Below are 12,491 nucleotides of genomic sequence, written 5' to 3'. Positions count from 1 at the left end.
CTTCCAAAGACTCGTCTCACAGTGTTTCCATGTATGAATGTTCCACTTATGAATGATTTGGAGGAAGCCATCTTGCCACCATAAAAGCAAAATTGTAACATGAGCAGGCAATAAATTTTCAATATATTCTCTTCATACTTCACGACCAAGAGTCAGGCAAGCATTTGTGTTGGATAACAGAACTGGTTTCCACTTTTTCGTTACTATTTAAAAAACAAAGAAATCCCGGATGAGTAAACAGCACTTTTCAGATCATATACAATATGGTACACAGACAGCTGATATGATGATTCATGTACTAAAATTAAGAATAAACAGTACAAATATGACAAACTAAGTGGGTAAGATAAGATGATGGGGAGGGAATGATGGGTGGGGTTTGATAGTAATCAAAACTTTATAATAGCCGATAAGCCCCCGTGAACGTGGAGCCCTGGCTCACCATAATTTCTTTTGTTTATTTATTTATTTTTTTACACCACTTTAACACCATTGGCAGCAGGATTTGAATAATATGATGAAATGGTAACATTGCTATTTCTGGGTAACTGAGTAAGGCAAGGTAAATTTATGTTCATTGAGTTTGCGTGCATGTGGGCGGTTCTTGATCTAGCGATACTTTGATGGACCCAATTGATTGGACTGAAGTAAACATGGAATTGTCTAACTGATATGATGCGCCATTACATTCACTGTGAAGCTGAGGCACGAGCAGATATTTGATCTTTTTATTGTCTTAGCAAGCACTAAATTAAGTCTCTTCGAGTTCATTATTATTTACAATCATTTCTGTGGATGCTATGAGTCTCAAATATGATTTCAGCCTGTTCTACAAGTCCGAAGAGAATCCAAAGTCACTTTCCTGATTTAATATTGCCGCTCTCTTGATCTATTCATACAGTACAGTGCGTCTCCATCAATCGCACCACAATATATCATCATCATCATCATGCATCACTGAAAGGAAATGTGAGGCTTGCATATACATCCACAAAAAGTAGGTAAAGAATAGTGGTAAAACAATTTCAGCTGCTCTTAAAACTTGAGAAACTTTGTGATGAAAAGCGATGAATCAGTCAGGCATTGAAAGGGGGATACATTCATTTTAGTGTGTCACTTCAAACGCTGCCAGGAATGCCAAAGGACTGTGGGAAAATAAACAACTGCGTCAAGGTAAAATGAGTTTCTCAGTAGGAAGAACAAACATGAAAAACAGGGAGGGGAATGGAGTGGAGTGGGGATGGGAGGAAAAGGTAACATGGAGGAAAATGTGACTTTATCCCTCATTCAAAGTGGCAGTGGCATATTTTAATGTGAGCAACAATTTCAACTCAGTTTACTTTCCCATTAAAAATGTAATCGCACGACAAGATGTGATAATATTTTAAATCAAAACTTTGAACTGGCTCTACTGTATACATATGTGCCCTGTGGTTGATTGATGACCAATCCAAGGTCTAGTCTACCTTTCGCCCAAAGTGATCTGTGGTAGACACCAGCTACCCTCACCCTAAGCGCTGTAAGCGGTATATGAAATGGATGGATGGATGGTTTAAATAAAGAGTTTGAAGAAAAAAATCAGTCAGCATGCTCTCCAAGGTTGAACAGAAAGTGCCATCTGGAAGAGTAAAAAAAATCCAACAACTGGTTCATAAACCTAATGTGAAACTTCATTTTCCCATGACCACTGTTTACTAAAGTGCTTGTCCTCATTTGGGTCACAGTAAGCTGTCACTGTAAATATATGCATCTATAAATAAAAATATGAAATCAATTTTTTTTTCCAGTGGACAGTATAATCAAAATTTTGTGCAAAGCCCCCACCCATCTGCAGCCAGTTGACCATTTTGATAGTTAACACTGCAATATACAAGTTCAGCAATACGCACCTTAAAAGTAAAAGATTCTGTTATAAAACATGTTTAGGACTTAGGGCTATTGTTTCTATTTATTATGACCATTATTAATACCTACAGCCACCTACAACCACTTTATGACCTTTACAACACAAGCTGACTTTTCCAATCTGCAGACTATAAACTATGCAGTGTGGCCCACACTGCAAGCCACAGGAGCCACAATTGGAATATAGACACTACAAACCAATTGATTTTAAGAACACGAGACAGCTCCTGGTGGGGGAAGGTAACGCAACGTATTCTGATTTACTTTGGAGCACAGGCTATTAGTTTGAGGCGTGTGCTCATATAAACATTCCGCTGCATCTCGTTCAGAGCAGAAATTGGTATCCAGAAAGCAAGAAGGGATGTTGACATGCAGTACACATCCAATCAACTCAAACCACAAAACATCCCCTTTTGTGTTAATTGAACCACAACGGTCAAGCTCAATTACCATTCTGAAATGAACCTGTTTATTCACGGACATAACTGGCATCCCTTCACATATACAACTAGCCCTAAATGTTCAAAGTTAAAAGTATAGTTCAGATGAATGGATGAATTGTCCTTTGAAAGATATCATTAAATGGAGGTGCAAATGTTTTGTTGCTTCTCATCCTGACCCCCCGTGGCAGGTACATGCCTGTGTGGACCTTATGTGACTAAAAATCTGCCTGTAATTGGCGTTCAAACTTTTGATGAGGCCCCCTCTCCTTCATGTCATTTTCTTTTCTCCTTTTGAAATCATCTTCATCCTCACTCATTTTTAAAGCTTTTATTTCTAGATTTGCATTATATTTGCATTTATGCTGCGTGCTGGTTTTTGTTTCAAAGGTTGAGGTACTGCATGTCCAATTGGCAAGAATAGAAAAGGGATATCTTGGTGGATCCAAGAACATCTTTACATTTTGGTCTGGCTGCTTTTCAAATTGTTTGGAGATAGTTCACAGTGGCTGTAGAGAAATGGAACCTGCGCTTTTGTACACGACCTGGAAGTAAATTCTATTAGAAGATCTGAGCGTGACAGAGGGAGAAAAAGCAAGTAAGGAAGACAGAGTGAGTTTACTTCTGGAATGAGCTGTCAAAATGACACGATGTGAACAACATTGTGAATACTTTGTTTCAACCTAATGCACTAGTCTTTCTCTTAGAACTTGTGGAAAAATTCAAAACGCAACCTCCAGAGTAGCTTGAATCTATCCATCTGTATTAAATCTTTAGTTTGTAGAAATGCATGGCTGTGAAGAACAGATAATATACGCCTGTGCCTAATTTATTTGTGCAATTTCTTAGAAAATTAATTCATTTACATGTAGCTTGGAAAACAATTCTCCATACTTTGTAAAGAAAGAGTAGCATCCTATTCACCATTACTTCTTAGGTAAAATTTTTATTACTATACGTACGCCAAGAGAAAATTACATGGAGAAAGAATCTGAAGGGACAAAAAACCTTTGAAATTAGAATTTTCAGGCTGCTTCTTTTAAGAAGAGAGACACGAGAGCAGGGGCACAGACACGCGACATCAGCATGTGAACAGAATAAAAAACTTAGTCTAATCAAACTGCTGCGTCAGGGAAGTTCTTTTCCATCACCATCCAGTCTCGCCCGATGACCACTCCAATGACACAACTCAAAGGTCAGACTAATGTTTGTATATGTAATGTTTGAATATTTAAGTCGAGTAAACTAATGCATTTATGCAGGATGAATAATATTGAGTTTTATTCATGTGTGGAGGAATAAACTTTGCACACTGTTGAAGATAAAGTAGCTTGTTTATGATTGGCTTTTGGCTCTATTGTGCAAATTGATGACCTCTAACTTGTCTTAGTCTTTCATATTTGATTGAGTCTGTGGCTAGAGATTCAATTCCATCATTACCTTTAGAATCAAGATAAATGGGATGGCATCGGTCCAGAAACTAGAAGAGCTACAACAAGCATCGGCCTACATCAATGAGTAATATAATCGGCAAATAGTGGGGAGTGAAGATGTCAATGCCATGCTAAATTAATTTCACTTTTCATCTCTTGTCAGAGTGCAATAAGTCATGGGAATCAGAATTTGAATTATAACCCAAAACCTCCTTTAAAAATCATTTTTTTGTCTGTATTTTCTTCTAACAGAGATGACTGAACTGTGGGCTCCGCTAAATAAACCCTGGACAAGCTGATTTGTATGCTTTCATGAACTTCATAAGCATGCAGCCCACAACGCACAGGAAACGCCGCTCACAGTCACTGCGAAGCAACACGGCGGTAAATCTAACGCCGTCATATTCACTCCATGACAGTAGCTTACTTGGGTATGCAAAGGTGCAGGCTGAATGATCTTGGGGGCAATAAATAAAATAAAGGAGACAGCAGCATCATTATTAACGCCATATCTCATATTCAAAACGACTTCATAATGCATCACTCCTTTGTTTTCTTGTCAAGTGGCTCTCTCATCTGCGCACCTCCAAGTGCTTGTATGTGTTTTATGGTCTGTTCTTTCTTACTTTCCATGTGTGGTGTTATCTGAGCTTCTGCTTACTTGCTTGGATGGATGGATATGATCGGAAATATAGTTTTCTGCATGGTGACAGTTTGACCCTACAACAGATTTCTTCAAGTCGTCATTCTTTATTTAGAACAATTTTGCAGTTTCAATGATGAAAATTGCTGGAAATAAAGATGATAGAATGTTTTTCTTTGAAACTACATGCTTTAGGGTGTTGTTTGCCTTTTGTCAGATGGGATTAACTCAAGCAAACTTGGCCACCCTGCACGGAATGTTGAAAATGGATGAACGGTTGGATGAAATGACAAGATGAAAAATACAACAGTACCAATAGGACCTATGGTCAAGACCCACAAAATGGATACACTGTAATTGATTGGTGACTCACCAAATAATACACAGACTAAATAGACAACAATCAATAAAATAAAAATGAATTATAGAACAAAGAGGCAAAACTAATCTGCGCTAATCCATTTTAGTCTTGTTATTGTTTTTCCTCCTCCAGCACCACGTCTCCTTGAGACAATTAGAGGACTGCAGCAATGAGGAAACTAGTCAAGCGTGAAGATATGCATGGACACACGCTCACACGCACATGCACACACAAACACACAGTGGACATCAGTGCAGTCTGATGGGGAGGACAATGGGAGAACAAGAACATTAGCTATCTACCAAAGGGCCCTCAAGGCACTTTGAGCTGTATTACTATTTCAAGATAATTACTGCACAGCATTCACATCTATTGTCCTTTGTCATGACCCCTGCAACTCACTTTTCCCTTCTTCCCAACCTTCTCATAAATCTTTCTGTTCCATGTCATCCTTTTGGTCCATCCCTACTCTTAATATTTGGGCACTAATTTCCACTTCATCTCTTCTACCTGCATATTGATACAAGATCCAAGACTAGAACTGTACCCTGAAAATACTTTGCAGTAATGTAGTATTTTGGTGACTTTAGTTAACTCCTTTTTAGAACTTCTCACAGTATGTCGCAGTAGAGTCATACAACACAAAGCAACAATAGGGGAAAAAAGCCTCTGACAATCAATACAGGACCGAGCAAATATTCAGGTTAAGTGTACAACAGCTGAGGGTGTTATTGACGTAGTACCGAAGGAAAAATAGCATCACACTATTACTCACTCTGTCTTATGTCTTATTAAGTCCACAACCCAGCAATTCTAGAGGAATCAATAATATACAGTACAGTATATAGCGTCTACAAATGAGGTCCCTCATTTCCTTTATTAATAGCATCAAATGTCCTCAAAAGTCCCCACTGTATAATAAAGTTGATTGAACATCACCATTCTCATCAAGGTGACATTTTCAAGATGAGTTGTACGTGGCCCAGGGCCAGTGTTGGAATGGGGCCCCGTGTCCTGGATGTGACGGTCTGTGTGAAGACTTAGCACAAGAGCATTTATCTCAATAAAGACACGATGCCTGAGCGGAGAGCAGGGCATATTTTTTATCGAGGGAAATTACAATAAATGATAGATTGGGTAGGTAATTAGCTCTTTTTTAATGGCTCCAGTGATACAAAAGGCGGAACAGTAGGAGAGGACAAGTTTGACACCGGTGAATGGGGGATTTCATGAACATTTTGTGCACTGCTAGACATGTTCGAGGGATCAGAGAATGAAATATGCTAATATCCTAAATGCCAACAGTCTCGAACTTTGAAGGACCTGCTTCAACTTTTCACCTGTGCGTAGTAAAATGAATACAAGCCACATTGTATAAAGCATTCTGTCCTTGTGGTAAAGCAGTTTTAAGACATCATGAACTCTTCGTATTGCCATTACACGGAAAGGACATACCAAGTGGGAAAAGTAGGAAATTATAAAATCGTAAAATCGATTTTTTCTTATTTCCTTCATCTGAAAAATAATCCTGATTATGTTTATAAATTAAGGAGTACGATTTTTCAGTTTTTGAACCTAGTCTTTTTTTCATGGGGCGGGCGTCTTTTAAGAAATCGCATCAGCATTCACGGATTGGTCTTTTGATGTGAAGTATGTGACGGAACTTCCTTGGTGTAAGAATTAGTAATACGACTTATTTCTCACTCTACCCATAGGCTTTCGACAGTGTTGAAATGTTGCCGTGGGATTGAAGTGTCAGAAGTAACGCCTGAGTTGCCCTCATGCTGATTTCAGACATCTGAATATAATGTTCACAAAAAAGGCGTCCCCAGCCAACCTTTCCCTCTCATCACAATCAAGCGGAAGAGAAAGTGACTCTCTCTTGGTTTGCTGTTATCTCTGACGGGATGTCTTTGGTGCACACAGAGAACATCTATAAAACGCAGCAGCGCTTACAGAGACATAAAGTTGAGGAAAGCAGGATGGGAAAAGCATAACTTTAAGGCACTTGAACCAGTTTGGGGAGTCTGCTACAGTACATGTCGAGCAAAACACATTACAAAAGTATGACATGCAATTGTAGGTCCTTCCTCCAACAAACAAACTAGAGTAAGGGCTTTGCACAGTCCTAAAGACTTAAAAATCCAAGAGATGTTATACTTTTATAACACTTGAGGTTTAGTAAGCATCTACAGATGAGTCTCAAAGATAAAGTAGAGTATATTATTTTTACATTTTAGAGTGGTTAACATGTTTTTGTATTAATATTAAAACATGAGTGATGAGTCATACATTTGTCATGTAACATTAATGTCAAGGCCACGTGTATTAATTTTACTTGTGAGACTTGATTAGTAAAATATAAACAAAAAGATCGTATGGTTAATTTAATAAAATTAGAATAATTTTGTAGTCAGATTTCAATACCATCAATTTTGCTCAACAGATTGATTCTACCCCAAAGTTTTATTTTCATTCAAAATACTACAAACATACATTGGAAAAGTATTTTTAAGTTTGAGTTAGCGAATATAATTTTAAAATGCTTTATGAGCTGCTCTAACTCATGAAATCAAGTTGAATTCACGAGTTTAAAGAACATTTTGTAACCTCAAGCTATTCTTAAAAACCCAATTGTTTTACTTTCAAGTACACTCATAAGCAGGGGAAACCTGCAACTATACATGCACTTGGTCAACAACAGTTAATACAAAGTTGCATTTCTAACATCTGAAAGGGCCAAGCAACACTCCCCTGACTGACCTAAATCCCTTCATTCTGCCAGAGCCCTGAGCAATAATTGCTGTTGCAAAATAGGCCATAACAGTTTGATGAACACCTCAGTGTGATTTAATAACAAACCCACTGGTTTCACAGTATCTCTGTTTATCTCTTTCCGACAGTTACTGGAACAAAGTAGCAATGTTCACACTAGAGCGGTTGGTTTTAACTTGAGCTTTAGTGTTGTCCTTGTTTGCTGACACAAACGTTGTGCTTTTGCATGAGAAGCCAAGTGTTTATTGCATACATGCTCTTTTTCTTTCTTTCTTTCTCTCTTTCTTTCTTTCTCTTTCTTTCTCTTTCTTTCTTTCTTTCTTTCTTTCTTTCTTTCTTTCTTTCTTTCTTTCTTTCTTTCTTTCTTTCTTTCTTTCTTTCTTTCTTTCTTTCTTTCTTTCTGCAGTGCTGCAGCTCTTGCATTGGATACCAATCAGCCCTTATACAAGAACAGGTAGACGATTTTTTTCTTCTTGTGCTTGTTTCTTCACCGAGCTCTTTTCCTGTGCTAGACTGTCTCCCTAAGCTTTGCTTGTGTTTGTACTGATGTACCCATTATTTCTTGTCCTCATTTCCAAAACAAATGAGCGACAGTTGTCTGATTAAGTTGCTACCCATTGCGGCCATCAGGTGGCAACACAAATCCAGATATGAAATCACAACAGCCCCCCCCCCCAAGCCAATATTAAATATGACACCTTCTCCCTGTATTTGGCTCAGTCACTGAATTCCAATTAATTTCTTTTCTCCAGCAAAACTGTTTTCCCACCAATGATAACATCAGTGCAAATAAACAAACAATGTTTCTGTGAGCGATTCAAATGAGATAAAACTAATTCAAAATGAGATTTTTTTTCTGTTGTTTTCATCTATAAATATGTTATCATCTCTAATACATTTTGCATACAGTGCTGTTGATTTTAAGATGAGATGTACACGATATGAATAAAGATGTTTCACAAAAAAAGATTTAATAAACCATATTACGACTTTTGGTAGAGGATGCCTTATGTTTTGTTCGGTGCTAGTAACTAATACATTTTGTACACACGCACACTCTTAGATATTTGTTACTAGTTTGTGTGTCCGTGCATGTGCTATGCAATGTCCAATATGGTGAGGTGGCAAAACCTCCCAATAAATCCAAGGACCATTACTTATTATATGATACAGTAGATCAAATAATATGAGTCCTTTTAAGGTAATGGAATGTGGTGATGAGGCAGTAGTGTGTATTAAACCATAAAAAAAAGCAAAACTATTTAAAACATTGAAATGCTTTTAAAAGGAAGAACTTAATTATAAAAAGTTAGAGAAATATCAAGTATGCACTGTATGAGAAGTAATGTAATTCACAAGGTTTTTTTTTGTTATGCAGTCATAAAGTAAATCAATGAAAGGGGTGGTTTTGAATGGCACATTCAACAGACCAAATTCCACCAAAATTAGATACAGGAATAAAAAGTGAGATGACCTTTCTGGCCACTAAGTCCCCGAGGATTTCTTCAGTCGACTAACAGGAACCAACATTTTAGTCCACCATTCATTTTCTCCCTTCATCCTTTACTTTTTTTTTTCTTTTTTAAATACTGCTCGTCATGAAAGATTGAGGATGAAGTAGAGCCTTTCCCAGCTGACCTCGATCAAGAAGTCCATTGTAGTGCTCATATAGACAAACCACCATTCACTATGGACAATTTAAAGTCTTCAATACACTTAATGCATGTTTTCGAAATGTAGGAATAATTAAACAATCGGCGAAGCAAGCATGGGGAAAATATGAAAACTCCACCCAGAAATGCCTTAACCAAAATCTAAATTGCCAAAGCTCGTTATTGTAAAGTAGTCCTAATCACTCTATGCGGCCCAATTCATTTGTGTCTTTGTTTTTTTTTTTTTTTGGGTTTATCAACAGTTTTTCCCATAATAAATTACAGACAATTTCTGAAATAATTTTCAGTAGACTTGATTTGGTACTTATGCACATATCCACAAATGTGTCTTTTTTTGTGCCACAGGTCCACTTGTGCTTACATAAAAGCCCATCTCCAGCGAGATTTTATTGAGCCTTCTTGTTGAAACGAGGCTTGCGCTGAATACCGAACACGACTTCTGAGTCTGTCAAATACAATAACAATCTGATGTTAAAAGCAGAAATATGCGCTTTTATTGGACTTTAAACGATGCAAGTGATTGCCCTATGGAATTACTTGGCCACCATTCTATGGTTGTCATTCTGCTTCCCTACTGGAAGCAATATAATCACCGCCCTAGAAACCATACAAAAGAAAAAAAAGGAACTATCCTTCCAAGTCACCACACTTGGATAGTAATTGGCTATATTAAGTCGCTACTGTCCCACGAAAAATCACTAGAAGGAGCCAGAAATAAATTCATTAAAGTTCTCAGTCTAAAATGCAAAGGATTTGTGCACAATGGTGAAGAGATTGCTATGCTAGCAAATCCGTTAATTTCCCACGAACAGTTAAAGCCTTTGATATTAAAAATCCAGACTTCCAGACGAGAGAAAAATAAGATCATCCCAGCAATGAAAGGGGAGCTAACGTGGTATTAGCACCATTATTATTATTATTTTTTTAAATCAAGGTCAGGTTGATGAATGGTTCTATCAAACTGGGCCGGACGCTCAGGTTCTGCATGACAATTGGATGAAGTGTTTGAGGCCGAGTCCCTCTTTGATCGACAGTGAAGTAAGTGAATCAACAACCTTGTGGTATAACGCTTTACTCATTTTAAAATTTTATTCTGTTGTTTAGAACTTATCCAGAGACTTTACCAAGTGTTGTTGCCTTTGTTAAAAAAAAATAAAAATAAAAAGACTGACAGACTACCTCACCGATTCGATGTTGCAATAGTTATCTATAGTTAGTTTAATAAAAATAATATTGCTATTTTCCATTGAGGACAACATTAAACTAATCATCACAATAATAAGTCATAATATTTGACAACAGTGGTCTTACGTCCTTTAACTATATAATAAATAAATATGACTACTTTTATTATTTTTGTTTGTTGACCAGCACACAACACATAAGCGGATAAAAGCAAACTGAGACGGCAAAGCAATTACATTTTATAAGAAACACCCACTCATAACCATGTATGTATTTGCAGGCTGACAGAAACTTTAAACATATACATCTAAGCAATAAGGCAATTAATAAGTGCTTTTGGCTTCAAAACAGAAACACCACATTTTTTAGACAAACAGGGCAAACATAAATGCAGAAAGCATTTTAATGAGGAGCAGTAATAATGCTGGCTAAAAGTCTGACATGTTTGCAAACAGTTGCCACTAAGGTTTGCAGTGGAACACTGATAATAAAAATTCTTGGTTTATGTAGAATGTTCTTGTTAGTGGGTCATGATCTCCTGGCCAAACACCGGTTCGCGACATAATAAATTGGGAATGTGAATTCAACGGTGACCTAAAAAGTGTTAGAAGGAAGGGATAATCTAGCAAGCAGGACAAGGTGCTCCTGTTAATTTCACACAACTTTCAGTGGCTGAATGTATAAGACACCATCTATCGTGGTATGTGCGCTGGCAAGCAAAAGAAAATTGATGCACGGTGGGAGTGCAGCCTTATTAAAGCTCGGCTCATCTCGATAGTTTGAGGCCACTTTATGGCAAGAGGTGGCCAAGTGTCGCTCATGCTGACAGCTAGCCCACCCAATCAAATATTCTGTCAACTTGTCAGCACGACATAGTCACCACTGGGGAGACAGAAAAAAAAAAACTGTGTTCATCCAGACACCTACAGTGCATTAGAAGATCAGGGGGCACTGCAGCTAAAGATGTCACAAGTTGAACGTCAAAGTTGAACACCTTTACATTTTGAACTTGGATTGTGTCAGAATCTGAATAATCATGAAATCTATTCGTTTTCCTTTGAGAATGAAACTCATAACAAATGTCTTTTTTTGTATGTATGCATGTATGCTATTTGTTTAATTTAAGTGAAAGATTAATGACATATTTTTAATATTTAATTTGGATAGTTCACTTTTTACTTTTTCAAAAGCAATGTTTCAGCGTTAACATAAAACTAAGCACCTGATAAAGACTATTGAATCAAAGCCTCCTTTTCTCCATAATTAGGCTCAATGTTGGCCTGCACCATTATGAAAGCTTTTTATGCAGACATGGCATATTAATTTTTTGCTGAGCCTTTCCAACGTTAATTTTAATTGGAGGGGAGGATGCCAGTTGTCAGCTTGAGTGCTAATTTGTCTTCTTGTCCACCTCTTGTGTCTCAATATCAGCGGTACAAAGGTCTCGAATGCTCATGTTCTAACACAGCTGAATACAAATACATGTAGAAATGGACTTAATCAAAAGAGGATAAGAAATGGTACCGTCAGTACGTGTGCATTTTCTAAATTGAGAATGGAGGTATCATTTTGTTTCATCTCACACGGCTCCCCGTCTGTGTGCAATTTCAAGGGCTCAGCTGGATGTATGCGTCCTTGCTTTTGAGGAAGGCACCCTACCTGTTGGGGGAATTTGTCGAAACACGGACACCATATGGCATAGACCATGATTAATTCTTATCTGTCATGGGCCAAAAGATCACACGTGCATGTACACACACACGCTTAAATATAGGGTTGATGTTTTACACCTGTAATACAGTAGTCTTATTCATCTTCAAAATAAATATACTTGTAGTTAGGTGAGAGCGGTTAGTTAAATAAAGCATTATTTTTATTCAAGAATATTAAAAATATATATATATCTTAACTTGTCAGATACAAGTCAAAAATTTTAAAAAATCACAAGTATATTGGCTGAACAATATCCCATGAAGCAAAACATTTATTTCACAAACGACATTAAGAATCTCTACTGTATAGTTGTCATAGAAAGATAAAAAAATATACGTGGAAATGGAAAGAGAATAACTATAA

The sequence above is a fragment of the Syngnathus scovelli genome, chromosome 5 (assembly GCF_024217435.2).
Source record: "Syngnathus scovelli strain Florida chromosome 5, RoL_Ssco_1.2, whole genome shotgun sequence".
Classification (NCBI taxonomy): Eukaryota; Metazoa; Chordata; class Actinopteri; order Syngnathiformes; family Syngnathidae; genus Syngnathus; species Syngnathus scovelli.
The sequence above is the reverse complement of the archived record's forward strand: the minus strand, read 5'-3'. Positions refer to the sequence as shown.